This window comes from Arachis ipaensis, chromosome B8 (assembly GCF_059453495.1).
Source record: "Arachis ipaensis isolate K30076 ecotype BB chromosome B8, ASM5945349v1, whole genome shotgun sequence".
NCBI lineage: Eukaryota > Viridiplantae > Streptophyta > Magnoliopsida > Fabales > Fabaceae > Arachis > Arachis ipaensis.
Window position 1 is genome coordinate 102655511 of NC_142443.1, and position 16584 is coordinate 102672094.

The 16584-nt window shown below is 35.5% G+C and overlaps 1 non-coding gene across 1 annotated transcript; it reads left to right on the forward strand.

The window, feature by feature from the left end:
- Positions 1-234: 234 nt before the first annotated feature.
- LOC148549049 (small nucleolar RNA R71) lies at positions 235-342 on the forward strand. Its single transcript, XR_015897692.1, has one exon. It is a non-coding gene; the product is annotated as a small nucleolar RNA R71 (small nucleolar RNA).
- The last annotated feature ends 16242 nt before the right edge of the window (positions 343-16584 follow it).

Sequence of the window (16584 nt, forward strand, 5' to 3'; positions counted from 1 at the left end):
TATGGCATTCAGAGTATCAATTTCAAGAACTCCCTTCTTCATAGGCGTCCCATTATTCACAGGATTCCTTTCAGAGGTGTACATGAACTGGTTATTTGTAACCATGTCAATGAGTTCTTGAGCTTCTGCAGTCGTTTTCTTTAGGGGAATGGATCCACTTGCAGAGGTATCCAATGACATCTTAGATAACTCAGACAGACCATCATAGAATATATCCAGGATGGTCCATTCTGAAAGCATGTCAGAAGGACACTTTTTGGTCAACTGTTTGTATCTTTCCCAAGCTTCATAGAGGGATTCACCTTCTTTCTGTTTGAAGGTCTGAACATCCACTCTAAGCTTGCTCAGCTTTTGAGGAGGAAAGAACTTGGCTAAGAAAGCCGTGACCAGCTTATCCCAAGAGTTCAGGCTGTCTCTGGGTTGAGAGTCCAACCAGATTCTAGCTCTGTCTCTTACAGCAAAAGGGAAAAGCATGAGCCTGTAGACTTCAGGATCTACTCTATTAGTCTTAACAGTATCACATATCTGCAAGAATTCAGTTAAGAACTGAAAAGGATCTTCAGATGGAAGTCCATGAAACTTGTAGTTCTGCTGCATCAGAGAAACTAATTGAGGTTTCAGCTCAAAGTTGTTTGCTCCAATGGCAGGAATGGAGATGCTTCTTCCATGTAAATTGGACTTAGGTGCAGTAAAGTCACCAAGCATCCTCCTTGCATTATTATTATTTTCGGCTGCCATCTCCTCTTCCTGTTCGAAAATTTCTGAAAGGTTATCTTTGGATTGTTGTAATTTAGCTTCTCTTAGTTTTCTCTTCAGAGTCCTTTCAGGTTCTGGATCTGCTTCAACAAGAATATTCTTGTCCTTGCTCCTGCTCATATGACAAAAAAGAGGGCACAGAAAAATTAATAATAATAATATGGATCCTTTATACCACAGTATAGAGGTCCTTGTGTTAGTAGAAGAAAAGAAGACAATCTGAACTCAGAGAGAGAGAGATGGTTCGGATTTTTGGTGGTGTGAGGAAGAGATGTTAGTAGATGAATAAATAAATAGAATAAGATGAGAGAGGGAAAATTTCGAAAATAATTTTTGAAAAAGAGTTAGTGATTTTTGAAAATAGTTTTTGAAAAAGGTTAGTAGTTTTCGAAAATTAAGATTTTAGAAATTGAAATAATTAATTAATTAAAAAGAAATTTTTGAAAAAGAGGGAGATATTTTCGAAAATTAGAGAGAGAGAGTTAGTTAGGTGGTTTTGAAAAAGATAAGAAACAAACAAAAAGTTAGTTAGTTAGTTGAAACAAATTTTGAAAAGATAAGAAGTTAGGAAGTTAGAAAAGATATTTTGAAATCAAATTTTTGAAAAAGGTGAGATAAGAAGATATTTTTGAAAAGATATGATTAAAATTAGTTTTTTGAAAAAGATTTATTTTTTTTTAAATCACAATTAATGACTTGATTCACAAGAAATCACAAGATATGATTCTAGAACTTAAAGTTTGAATCTTTCTTAACAAGTAAGTAACAAACTTGAAATTTTTGAATCAAAACATTAATTGATTATGTTATTTTCGAAAATTATGAGATAAAAATAAGAAAAAGATTTTTGAAAAATATTTTTGAAATTTTCGAAAATAACTAAGAAATTTGAAAAAGATTTGATTTTTGAAAAAGATTTTGAAAAGGATGAGATTTTTAAATTGAAAATTTGGTTTGACTCATAGAAAACAACTAGATTTTAAAAATTTTTGAAAAAGTCAACTCAAATTTTCGAATTTATGAGAGAAAAGAGGGAAAGATATAATTTTGATTTTTTTGAAATTTTTATGAAGAGAGAAAAATTAAAAACATCATTTTCATGTTTTTCTCTTTTATTTTTGAATCAAAACAAGGGATGCATGCAAGAACACTATGAATGTCAAGATGAACACCAAGAACACTATGAAGATCATGACGAACATCAAGAACATATTTTTGAAAATTTTTAATGCAAAGAAAACATGCAAGACACCAAACTTAGAATTCTTTAATGCTTAGACACTAAGAATTCCAGAATGCATATGAAAAACAAGAAAAGACACAAAACATGCAAATGCAAAGATCAAACAAGAAGACCTACCAAGAACAACTTGAAGATCATGAAGAACACTATGAATGCATGATTATTTTCGAAAAAATGCAAGATGCACATGCAATTGACACCAAACTTATAACATGACTCAAGACTCAAACAAGAAACAGAAAAATATTTTTGATTTTTATGATTTTCTAAATTTTTTTTTTTGGATTTTTTCGAAAATTATTTGTAAAAGAAAAAAATAAAGGATTCCAAAATTTTTAATATGAATTACAGGAATCTTGCCATGTTAGTCTAAAGCTTCAGTCCAGGAATTAGACATGGCTCACTAGCCAGCCAAGCTTTCAATGAAAGCTCCGGTCCAAAACACTAGACATGGCCAATGGCCAGCCAAGCTTCAGTAAACATAGATACCTCTCATGTATACAACAGCTGATATTTCATCCAACTTCATATACTTATAAGTGAAAACCTCGGTCCAAAAGAATTAGATATGGCTTTACAGCCAGCTAGGCTTCATGAAACACTAGAATTCATTCTTAAAAAATTCTGAAGAAAAATATATTTTTGAAAACACATTTTTTTTTCAAAAACAAAGGAGAATTTTTGAAATTTTTTTTTTGAAAAGAAAACAAAAAGAAAATTACCTAATCTGAGCAACAGGATGAACCGTCAGTTGTCCAAACTCGAACAATCCCCGGCAACGGCGCCAAAAACTTGGTGCGCAGAAATTGTGATGACACTTTGATTATGTAAAATTCATCGCTCTTTCTTTCCCTGGTAATGGCGCCAAAAACATGATGCCAATACCATGGTTCACAACTTCGCACAACTAACCAGCAAGTGCACTGGGTCGTCCAAGTAATACCTTACGTGAGTAAGGGTCGAATCCCACGGAGATTGTTGGTATGAAGCAGGCTATGGTCACCTTGCAAATCTCAGTCAGGTAGGGTTAAATGTGATTGGATTAGATAATTAAAAGATAAACAATAAGGGATAGAAATACTTATGTAAATCATTGGTGAGAATTTCAGATAAGCGTATGGAGATGCTTTCGTTCCTCTGAACCTCTGCTTTCCTGCTATCTTCATCCAATCAGTCTTACTCCTTTCCATGGCTGGCTTTATGTGATACATCACCATTGTCAATGGCTACTTTCGGTCTTCTCTCGGGAAAATGATCCAAATGCCCTGTCACGGCACGGCTAATCGTCTGGAGGCATCACCCTTGTCAATGGTTTCATCCTATCCTCTCAGTGAAAATGGTCAACACACCCTGTCACAGCACGGTTATTCATCTGTCGGTTCTCAATCATGCTGGAATAGGATTTACTATCCTTTTGTGTCTGTCACTATGCCCGGCAATCGCGAGTTTGAAGCTCGTCACAGTCATTCAATCATTGAATCCTACTCAAAATACCACAGACAAGGTTTAGACCTTCCGGATTCTCTTGAATGCCGCCATCATTCTAGCTTACACCACGAAGATTCTGGTTAAGAGATCTAAGAGATACTCATTCAGTCGAAGGTAGAACGGAAGTGGTTGTCAGGCACGCGTTCATAGGGAATGATGATGATTGTCACGTTCATCACATTCAGGTTGAAGAGCGAATGAATATCTTAGAAGCGAAATAAGATGAATTGAATAGAAAACAGTAGTACTTTGCATTAATCTTTGAGGAACAGCAGAGCTCCACACCTTAATCTATAGAGTGTAGAAACTCTACCGTTAAAATTACATAAGTGAAAGGTCCAGGCATGGCCGAATGGCCAGCCCCTCTGATCTAAGAACCAGGCATCCAAAGATGTCTAGTACAATAGTAAAAGGTCCTATTTATAATAAACTAGTCACTAGGGTTTACAGAAGTAAGTAATTGATGCATAAATCCACTTCTGGGGCCCACTTGGTGTGTGATTGGGCTGAGCTTTAACTTTCCACGTGCAGAGGCCATTTGCGGAGTTGAACGCTAGGTTTTGATCCATTTCTGGCGTTCAACTCTGGTTTTTGATCCATTTCTGGCGCTGAACTCCAGAATTGGGCAGATAGCTGGCGTTGAATGCCAGTTTACATCATCTATCCTCGAGCAAAGTATGGACTATTATATATTGCTGGAAAGCCCGGGATGTCTACTTTCCAACGCAATTAGAAGCGCGCCATTTTGAGTTCTGTAGCTCCAGAAAATCCATTTTGAGTGTAGGGAGGTCAGAATCCAACAGCATCAGCAGTCCTTCTTCAACCTCTGAATATGATTTTTGCTCAGGTCCCTCAATTTCAGCCAGAAAATACCTGAAATCACAGAAAAACACACAAACTTATAGTAAAGTCCAGAAATGTGAATTTAACATAAAAACTAATGAAAACATCCCTAAAAGTAACTAGATTCTACTAAAAACATACTAAAAATAATGCCAAAAAGCGTATAAATTATCCGCTCATCAGGGGTGAAAATCTACCCAAAATAATTAAAATTGGCATTTCATCGAACATATAGTGGGCATAATCATAAAACATGGCAAACTTGGGAAAATGATAAAAACTATAAACAACTACATGATCAAAAGCAATAAAGGCAACTCAACAAGCATAAAATAAGTATCAAACATCAAATTCATGAATTAGAACTCAAAATTGCAAAAGCATATATATTGATAAAGGAAATGAAAATATAAGAAAGTGTAGAACAAATAGTGTAATGAAAGAGAAATTAAAGAAATACTTACAAAAATTGCTAGAATCCAAAATCAAAACTTGAACTATAAAATTCTACAAAACCCTAATTAAGAGCCCTAAGGAAATTGAGAGAAAAATCTAAACTAAACTAACCTAAAACTATCTTAAGTGTATTCTATAATGTATGGTAGTGTATGTTATGAATTGGTGTGTTGCTAGCCTCCTTATAAGCTCCAAAGCCATCAGAAATGGGCCAGAAAGTCTCCCAATTCGTGACCCACGTGACTTTTTAATAAAATCATACGCAGGGACTTGTGCATACGCACAGATGTGTGCGTACGCACAGATGTGTGCATACGCACACTTGCTGATTTTCCTTTTATGCGTACGCACAGATGTATGCATACACACACTTGCTGGTTTTGTCACTTGTGCGTACGCACAGGATGTTGTGCGTACGCACACTTGGTTGTGTTCTTCTCCTTTGTTTTCTTCAATTTTTCCCAATTGCATGCTTTTCTTTCACTCTTATCAAGCCATTCCAATCTATTATACCTGAAATCACTCATCAAAACCATCAAGGCAACGAATGGAATGAAAGTTGAAAAAAATTGATTAAATTAAGCACAAAATAGCATGTTCTCATATTTGGACATAATTTAGGGAGAAAACACAAAAGCATGCTATTTAGATGAATGAATGTAGATTTGTATAATGAAATCCCCTCAAATCAATCCGAAATTTATCGTCAAATATGGATTCATCAATTCTCTCACACTTAAACAATAGCATGTCCTCATGCTAAGCACAATCAAAAGAGATGGGTAAAAAGGTCAAGCAACTTATTCAATGTACTAACTACATGCATGCAACTATGCTAAATGTTAACTACCTATACTATGGTTCTGGTGTGTGTACATAAACCCCACACGCTCATACAGCAGTACCAGCAAGTGCACTGGGTCGTCCAAGTAATACCTGAGCGAGTCAGGGTCGATCCCACGAGGATTGTGGTTTGAAGCAAGCTATGGTTATCTTGCAGGTCTTAGTCAGGCAGATTAGAAGGTTATTGTGTAAACCTTGAATGATTATATGTCATATATAGAGTTGTAAGAGTAATGTGTCAAAGGGGTAAAACCAATTGGATTAAATCAGTAAGAGGAATAGAGTTGAGAGTCGGAGTTGCTTTGTCTTTCTGAATTAACTCTGGTACTACTATCTTCTCTGCTTATGATTGATCTTCTTCTATGGCAGGCTGTATGTGATCAACGCCATGGGCCATGGTCATTGATCTCCTCTGCTACATATTGAACGCCATTGGCCTTGGTCATCCAATCTGACGAAAGGTGAAGCACTTAGCAAATCATTCTCCTGGCGATCCTACTCAAAGCGCCACAGACAAGGTCGAATCTTTCGGATCAGAGAACGCTGCTTCTATGGATTCTAGCCTATACCATGGAGACCCTAATCTCCCCGGAAATTGGCTGAACTGGTGTCTCGAGAAGTCTCTAACGAAATCGTGGATTAATCGTCTGAGAGATGCATAAACATAGCTGTTGGCTCGTGCTTTCCAGTCACGTATTCACACGAATCCAAGTAAACACAGGTGTTTGTCAGGCACGTTCGTCTTAATGTGATGAACAGAGCTAATTGGTTAGATTATCCTATTCACCATGATGAAGATCGGATTATACATCTTAGAGATAGATCAAACACGGATCGGAGAAGAAATAGTAATACTTTTATTAATTCATTGGACTCAGCAGGGCTCCTCCCCTCAACCTAGGAGGTTTAGAAACTCATACTAAGGTAAAATACAATGATAAACGTGTATGATGGTAAAAGTGATGTAAAATTTCTGAATAACATGAATTAAATCCCTTAAATACTAAACTAATGACTAGTAAGGGTACAACAGTCTTTTTAGTGCTAAAATCCACTTCTGGGGCCCACTTGGTGAGTGTTTAGGATGAGTTTTAATGAGATCCATGTGATATGAGGTCTTTTGGGCATGGAACGCTAGCTGGGGGGTCCTCTCTGGGTGTTTGTATATTGATCTCTGTTCTTTGGGCGGTGGACGCCTAGAAGGGGGCAGGTAGCTGGCGTTAAATGCTAGTTTTGGGCCTTCTAGTCTGAAACAAAGTATGGACTATTATACATTGCTGGAAAGCTTTGGAAGTAAGATTTCCATAGCCGTTGAGAACACTCCATTTGGACTTCTGTAGTGCCAGAAAATCTCTTCCGAGTGTAAGGAGGTCAGATTTGGACAACATCTGCAGTGCTTTCTCTGTCTCTGAATCAGACTTTTGCTCCAGCTCGTTAATTTCAGCCAGAAAATACCTGAGATGGTACAAAAATATACAAACTCAAAGTGGAATCCAAAAATGTGAATTTAATACTAAAACCTGTAAAAACTTAATAAAAACTAAATAAAATATGCTAAAAACTATATGAAAACTAAGCCAAAAAGCGTATAAAATATCCGCTCATCAGGTTCCTATTGAGTTTGGCAACAACAAACAAGAGAATTCCAATCTATCTAAAGCAAGCCTTAGGGCCAAGGCAAAGAATCAATGCAATGTGTCCAATGTCCAAAGATTTGATTTGAAATTTTCACAAATTAACAAGCAACTTGCAAGAAGATACAAGATAAGAGATGAAAACATAGAATTGAGCAATTGAACCCCTCACCGGATGTGTATACACTCTAGTCGCTCAGTGTTTAGGGCTTAATCACTCAATTCTCCTTTAATAATATTTTCTTGGATTTGCTAGTCATCTAACAATCAACAAATACTTGATGCATGAATGCAAATATCATGAGGTCTTTAGAGGATTGTAATGGGATTAGGATAAGGGTAGGATTAATATGGTTAAGTGGACTTAGTAAATTGGATCTTTGATTAGCTCAAGTATCCCACCTAATCCTATATCAACCTTTGCACACATAAGAAACCAACCTAACCTCCTATTTATCCCTTTTTTTCACATTCACTCATGCATTTCCTTTCTAGTTCTCATACATATGCATTCTTTATTTACATTCTTATTATCATATCTTTTCTTTTCTTTTTTTTCTTTTTCTCTTTTTTCTTAAATGGAAAAAGGGTATACACCAAAAATTTTTTTCTTTTGTCACCAAAAAGATATGCATATGTTTTAAGTAATAAATGCATGAGTGTTTACCCATTTTTTCTAAGTTTCTTAATGAACTCCCAAAGTAACTTTCTAGCAATGTTTTTTCACAAATTTACCCCACACTTAAGTAACACACACTCTTCAAACCCCAGCTAATCAAAGATATAAGGGTTGGCCATATGGGTTAGTGAGTTCAAATTAGAACAAAAGGGAAATTAAAAGGCTCAAAAGTGGTTTACAAAGGTAGATGTAAGGGTTGGCCATATGGGTTAGTGAGTTCAATTTCAAAAATAGCCTCAATCATACTAAATACATTCAAAACATCAAATATAGGACATAAAGATTCAAGCAAATCTAAGATCACAATTATGAAAGGAGTATAACACACAAGAACAAAATTTGTGGTTAAAAATGTGCAACCACACAATTAAAGCTCAAATCTTACTAGGTGTTTTGTTCTAGCTCTTTTTTATGTTCCATAAAAATACTTCAAGCAAGTTGAAAAATAAGTTTTCAAATCTAGTCAATGGAACACCTTAGAAGAGATTTCTTGAAAATTCCTTGTTGTTTTTACCAAACTTATTTCCTATACCATGTAACATACAAATGCAAATCTTTACTACCATAAAACTATAAACAAGCTAAGATATATACAAGCAAACTAAGCAAAGTGCAATAAAATAAAATTCTAACAAATATTCACAAGAAACAAAGTTACCAAAACTAGAAAGTATTACAAAGTGTTCAGTAAGAAAAAATTACGCCCCAAAAATTGTAGATCCTCCCCCGAATTATGAGGTTTCACCTTCAGTTGGTGGACACTGGGGCTCAGATTGCTGTAGAAAACAAATAAACAAGAATTAAGAAAGAGTTTATATGAGTGTGGTATGATAGAAGACAATGTGTATATTCTAAGTGTGCACTGTTTAGAACACACATATTGGCCGGTTAGAACAATAACCACATATCAGAAAAATAGCATGTGTTCCTCAATTAAGTGGCCTAGGTTGCGAGTAAAGAAAAACAAACAAACCTAGGTAACCACAACTAAAGTGAATTGAATATTTGAGATATTGGATATTGAAATTGTGCAAGTGAAAGTGCAAGATGAATAGAAAATGGCACAATCAACAATAATCAATTCATTGATGAAAAGAGAAATACTTATTCATCTTCAAAATTAATGAAATAGTCACATGGGAAAGGTACGTGATGCAAAATGTGGTAAGCTTGATAAGAATCAAGTTAAGTCACTCAAACAAATGCAAAGCATTAAGAAGAAACAAGTACCGGTGATGTGATTAATTTGATATAAAAATCATGATGAACAAGTAATGCAATTCAATTCATTAAAGTATAAGTGCACAATTCGTGATTAAGTTGCCAAACAAGGATATAGTCTAATGCATATGGTAGCTACAACATATGAATCAAACTCAAAATTCATTTAGGCAATCAAATAAAGAATTAATGCTCAGTGCACATATTCATCAAGAATTAAACCAAAATTCAAGTAAGAAGCAACCCAAACAACATCAAGAAAAACACTTTGTAACTTATTTAATTAACAAATAAGTAAACTAAACATAATATAATTACTAAAATCAAACTGGGGTGCAATGAAAACTAAGTAAAAATAGAAGAAAATAGGGCAAAAGTAAGAAAAGAGAGGGGTGGAGGGGGGAGTGGAAGTGTTGGCGCACGCACATGGGCGTGCCCGCGCACAAGGTGCGAAAAAATGGTTGTTGTGCGCACGCACAATGGTGTGTGTACGCACACTACCCTATTTTTCCAAATTTTTTTTTCAAATTCTAAGGCACCAAACCTTAGCTTAATCAAAGGTTCAACCCCAAACATTCAAAACTTCACAAAATCATGATCTGTACCAAAATCATCCTACTAAACTCAAAATTAAACTATTTCTAAACTAACCAAGACAAACAAAAAATACAATTAAGGCAAATTTATAAACAAAAAGAAAAGTTGGGACAATGTTATCATGGTGGGGTGTCTCCCACCTAGCACTTTGATTTATAGTCCTTAACTTGGACTCTTTGAGGAGACTCTTGTTAGGGTGGCTTGTATTTTCACTCCTCCTTGATCCTCCATCCAAGCTTGTACTTCATAGGTCCTCCGGGATCCCATATTCTAGGTATCCACTCACCTTCTTGTTGATCTTTATGCTTTAAGCCGGATGGACAATCTACCAATTTACCCTTGAAGTACCCCAACACTCTCCGAAAATCACCCAGTTGTGCTCTACATGCCACTTGAACTCCAATTCTTGAATTAGTTTTCTTGAAGAGCCTTGGACTCTCTTGGCAACCAACACTCCTTTCTCCACCATGCAACAACCCAAGAAGGATCTTAAGTTGATGATCCATCTCCAAGATAGCGTGTTGACGGGGGCCAATGAAGTTCATAGCCGAAATTGCCACCCACTCAATATGCTCTTGGAACGGAATTGCTCTTGTAGATTTTACCTCTTGGTTGTCAACTCTTTTCTTACTAACCTCTTCCTCCTCTTTCCCATCACTTAAGTCATAATAAGGAGGTTGTGAGAAGTCTACCTCCATGTTTCTCTCAAACTCAATGGGGGAAGTTCATTAAGATCATTAAGAAAATTGACCAATGTGGACAAAAAATTGTCAATGATGGAATTCACATCTTGATCAATTTCCCTCAATTCTCCCTTTATCTCTTCCGGCTCACTCATCCCACCTTCCTCCTCTTGTTGCGGTTCCAACCTTAACTCCTCTTCTTCCCCTTGAGGCTCTATGTTCTCCTCTTTACTGCACTCTTTAGTCGATCTTTCACATTCTTTACTGCACTCCTCTATTCACACTATTCACATATTCACAATAACCAAAATTATAACACTCATGATGCTAGTTCTCCGGCAATGGCGCCAAAAACTTGATGAGTGGGAATTGCACCGGTTTGGATTTTTCCACTTAAAATAACTTCCGTTGCAAGTATAGACCAAACCGGCAACTAACTCCTAACATCAAAGTTTAAATTTCTAATTCAAATAACCGAGAGTAATTAAACCTCGGGTCATTCTTCCCTAGGAACTAGTGACCATGAGTGCACAATTTTTGTTGTGAGAAGCAAAAGGGTTTTCAATGATGAAAGCAAACAATTAAGAAATAAAAGAACGATTCAAAATTGCAATTAATGAACTAATGAAGGAACTAAAGAACTATGTATGTAATATGGACAAGTAAAGCTCAAAAAGATGGAAATGTGGTTCAAACATAAATTGAACCTTGACTTGGGTTGAGTTATGGAATTCCTTCCTTGCCATAACCACAACTATGATAATTATGATGGATTAATCTCACCTAGTCAACCTTTAACATCGAAGAGTAAGTCAAGTGAGCATAATTGTTATTAATCCACAAATCCTACCTAACTTACTAATTACCTTAGTAAAAAGTTAGCGTTAGTGGAAACAATAACAACTAACAACCCAAGAATTATCACTAAATGTGGGACATTATGACTCTAGTAATCCATATACTCATTTCTCCAAGTCAAGGGGTGAAAATCTACGCCATAATTAAAATTGGCATTTCATCGAACACATAGTGGGCATAATCATAAAACATGGCAAAATTGAAAAACTGATAAAAACTATGAACAACCAAATGATCAAAAGCAATAAAGGCAACTCAACAAGCATAAAATAAGCATCAAACATCAAATTCATGAATTAGTACTCAAAATTGCAAAAGCATATATATATTGATAAAGGAAATGAAAATATAAGAAAGTGTAGAACAGATAGTGTAATAAAAGAGAATTTAAAAAAATACTTACAATGAAAATTGCTAGAATCCAAAATCAAAACTTGAACTATAAAATTCTACAAAACCCTAATTAAGAACCCTAAGGAAATTGAGAGAAAAATCTAAACTAAACTAACCTAAAACTATCCTAAGTGTATTCTATAATGTATGGTAGTGTATGTTATGAATTGGTGTGTTGCTAGCCTCCTTATAAGCTCCAAAGCCATTAGAAATGGGCCAAAAAGCCTCCCAATTCGTGACCCACGTGACTTTTTAATAAAGTCATACGCAGGGACTTGTGCGTACGTATAGATGTGTGCGTATGCACACTTGCTGATTTTTCTCCTGTGCATATGCACACTTGGCTGTGTGCTTCTCCTTTGCTTTCTTCATGTTTTCTCCCAATTGCATACTTTTCTTTCACTCTTATCATGCCATTCCAACCTATTATACCTGAAATCACTCATCAAAACTATTAAGGCATCGAATGGAATGAAAGTAGAATAAAATTGATTAAATTAAGCACAAAATAACATATTCTCATAATTGGACATAATTTAGAGAGAAAACACAAAAGCATGCTATTTAGATGAATAAATGTGGGTTTGTATGATGAAATCCTCTCGAATCAATCCGAAATTTATCGTCAAATATGGATTCATTAGCAAGCTTCTTCAATCTCAATTCCTTGCTCGCCAACTTCTTCTATATATTCCACATTATTCAAGTCATGTGTTGGAGGTTGTGCTCTAGCCTCCTCAACATAAATTTCACAACATAATGAGGAAGGTTCAACAATCTCAAATAGCACATTAGTTGGTGTGGAATCATCTTCAATAATAGGACTTATCGCTTGCTCAACTTCTTCCAATCTTTCCTCCACTACAATATGCCTAGGAGGTTGCATATTATCCTCCTCAAGATTAATTTCAAGCTCAATGGAAGAAGGTTCAATAACTTCCACAAAATCATCAACAACATTATTTGGTGTGGAAGTGTTCTCAAGGTTGAAATCCACTTTTTGTTCAACTTTGCCTAGGTCTTCAACCACTTCTTCTTCTTCTTCAACAATCTCCATCCTTTCCACTTGTTGCAAAACACACTCCATTTCATTGTTCTCAAGTTGAGACTCTAAAATCTCCTTCACGCTCCTCTCTTCGGTTGCTTTTTCACATTCATCCATGGAAATGCTTTGCTTGTTGTATAAGTCCCATTAGTCCAACTTTTGACAAATGATTGCTTGAAGCCGATCCATTACTTTTTTGAGACGATCCATTAACAATTGTTTCACTTGGCTAACATAAGTAGGATCATATTGCTCTTGGATTGATGGATATGGACATTCTCCTATGGAGGGTTGTGGTGAAAAGGGAAATTCATCTTGTGGTTGAAAGTACTCGTATATGAGAGGTGGTTCATCTTGGTAAGAATAGTGGGGGTGGTGTATAAGAGGGTGGTGTGTAAAGGGGGTGGTGGTTCTTGTAATTATTGATATTGGAATTATGGTGGTTTCATGTATAGTTCATATGGCTCATATGGTTGTTGGTATGGTGGGTATGGATTAGGGTCATATAGAGGTGTTTGGTGGTATAGGGCTTGTGAGTATGGTGGTTGAGGGCTATGTTAAAGACGGGATTCATAGGCATACGGTGGTGGTGATTGATAATCACAAGGAGGTCCACCATAGCCATTGGATTGGTATGCATCATGGTATGGTTCTTCCTCATAACACGTTGGAGGGGGTTGTTTCCAAGAGGGTTGATCAAATCCTTGAGTCCCATCTTTGATGGTTCCATCCTTGATGTATGTTATCATTGTAATTTCCATCTTCTACAACATAGTTAGAACCAAATTCATAGCCAAAGTGGTGAGAATTCATAGTGAAAAGAGAAAACAAAGATAAAAACCAAAAAGAAATAAATAAAACAAACTCCTAACTACTAGCAAAACCAAGAAATAACCAAGAAGTAAGATATTCACAATATGAACATATTCACAATAGCCAATAATATAACACCATTGCAATTCCCCGGCAACGGCGCTAAAAACTTGATAGAGGAAAAATGTCGGTAAAGAATTTCTCAAAATAACTTTGTTGCAAGCATAGTCCAAACCAACAATGAATCCTCACATCAATTTTTAATTAGGTTGTCACAAGTTCAACCCTAATAAAAATTAACTGAAGTATTTAAACCTCGGGTCGTCTCTCAAGAAATTGCAAGCGGGTGCACAATTATTGGCTATGAAAGTATATTTTGGAGTTTTTGTAATAAGAGACAAGCAATGTAAATAACAAAAGAAATAAGCTAACAACTAAGAAAGTTCTTAGCAAGGAATGAGAACTAGAAGTCCTATCCTTGTTATCATCCTCAATTGCGATGGTAATTGTCTTTTGCTCTCACTTAGTTAACCTTTGACATTTAAAAGAAAGTCAAGTAAGCAAAATCAACTTGATTTCATAAGTCCTAATCAAAGACTAGATTTAGTGAAGCTCAAGTCAACTAGCAACTTTCAATCACCAATCAACAAGAGACTTTGACAATTCAAGAGTCTCTAATTACTCAACCCAAGCCAAGAGGAGAAAAAAATCTAACTCATGAATAAAAGAAACATTTCATCAAACATATAGAAGGCAATAAAAGTAAACATCATCAATTGCAAGAATTAATAAAAGCTATATCTAATCAAAGCAAGAAATTAACAATAGAAACCAAGGCAAACAATAAAAGACATGAAACCAAATAATTACATTAAAGGAGAATTGAAATCAATAATAGAGTTCATAAACTAAATTGACAAAATAATAGAATTAACAAGAGAAGTAAAATACTAGAAACAAATAAAAGTAAAGGAAAACTAAATTGAAGGAAGAGTGAGATCTAGATCTAAAAGGAAGTAAAACTAAGAACCCTAATCTAGAGAGAGGAGAGATCCTCTCTCTCTCTCTCTAGAATTCTACATCTAAAACCTAAAGTGTGTATGAATGAATGGGAATCTCCCTATCTTGCTTCACTCCCAGTCTCTTATTTGCAGAATGGGCTCGAAATTGGGCTAAAAATCAGCTAAGAAATCGCCCCTAGCGATTTCACTTTAGTGAGGCACGTGCCGCTTTATCACGCGTACGCGTCAGCCACGCGTATGCGTCGTTGAACTTTGCACAAAGTCACGCGTATGCATCATCCACGCGTGCGCGTCGCTTGGACTATGGCTTGCCCACGCGTACGCATCGTTCATGCGTACGCGTCGGGGCCAGCTTCTCAAATCTTCAGATCCTTGTGTTCCTTCCACTTTTCCATGCTTCCTTTCCATTCTCTAAGCTATTCCTACTCTATGGCCTTGAGAACACTCAACAAATATATCACGGCATCGAATGGTAATAAAAGAGGATTAAAAATTAGTGATTTTATGACCTTGGAAGCATGTTTTCATTCATAGCAAAAAATTAGGAAGGAATCTTAAAAACATGCAAATTATTTGAATAAGTGAGAGAATAGTTGATAAAATCCACTAAATTAAGCACAAGATAAACCCTAAAAATGGGGTTTATCAACGCATCAGTCACCCATACGTGTCGGTATCAGCTTCTCAATTCTTCTATTTCTTATGTTCCTTCCACTTTTGCATGCCTCCTTTCCATCCTCTAAGCCATTACTGCCATATAAACCCTGAAATCACTTAACAAACGTATCACGTCATCGAATGGTAATAAGAGAGGATTAAGAATTAGCATTTTCAAGGCCTAAGAAGCATGTTTTGAATCATAACACACAATTAGGAAGAAATCTTAAAAACATGGAATTTATATGAATAAGTGTGAAAAGAGTTGACAAAATTCACTCAATTCAACCAAAATAAATCATAAAATTGTGGTTTATCAATCTCCTCACACTTACACATTAGCATGTTCTCATGCTAAGCCCAAGAAAACTATAAAGGAGTGAAGGGGAATGGTAGGGCTTATGAAATGCAACCTATCTACATGAATGCAACTAAATGTAAAATGCTTCTACCTACTTGGTTAAAAATGAATCAATCTCCAAGAACATATATGAACATGTAGGGCTAAGATAGTATGATGATTCATGAATTTCACCAATTCCAATATCAAAATGAAGTATAAATAAACTTGCAAGAAGAAAGCTCATGAAAGTAAGGAACAAGGGATTGAGCATCGAACCTTCACCAGAAGTGTTTACACTCTAATCTCTCTAGTGTTTGAAGGTCGATTCTCTCAATTCCCTACTAATCTTACTTTCTAAGGTTTGCTCTTCTTCTACCAATCAACATATATTCAATGCATGGATACACATATCAAGAGGTCTTTTTAAGGGTTGTAATGGGGTTAAGGTCAAGGTAAGATTGAATTTGGCTAAGTGGACTAGAATTTGGATCCTTGATTAACCTAAACTTTCCACCTAACCTACAACCTATTTAATTCAAATGTAAAACCTAACTGCCCGTTATTCACTTTCTTCACACACTCATACATTCTTTTCAATTCACAACCTATATGCATTGATTATTATTGAACTTTCCTTTGGGGTATTTTGTCTCTTTTTTATTGCTTTCTTTTTCTCTTTTTTTTCTTCTTTTTATTTTTATATTTTTTCTTTTCACAATAAAATATATACAAAAGTATCAATGCATATAGTTTTAAACATTTAATGCATGAGTATGTACCCAATTTCCAAGATCTTCAATAAAAATATAAAAATAGACTTTTATCTATCAATGTTCCCAATTTTCCCATACTTAAATGATACACACTCTCACTAGTCTAAGCTAATCAAAGATCCAAATGAAGGACATTTATTATTTTTCACTTAGGGATAGTGATGTGCTAAAATTAAGAATAAAAGGGGATTAAAATAGGCTCAAAGTTGGTTAACAAAGATGGATTAAAATAGGCTC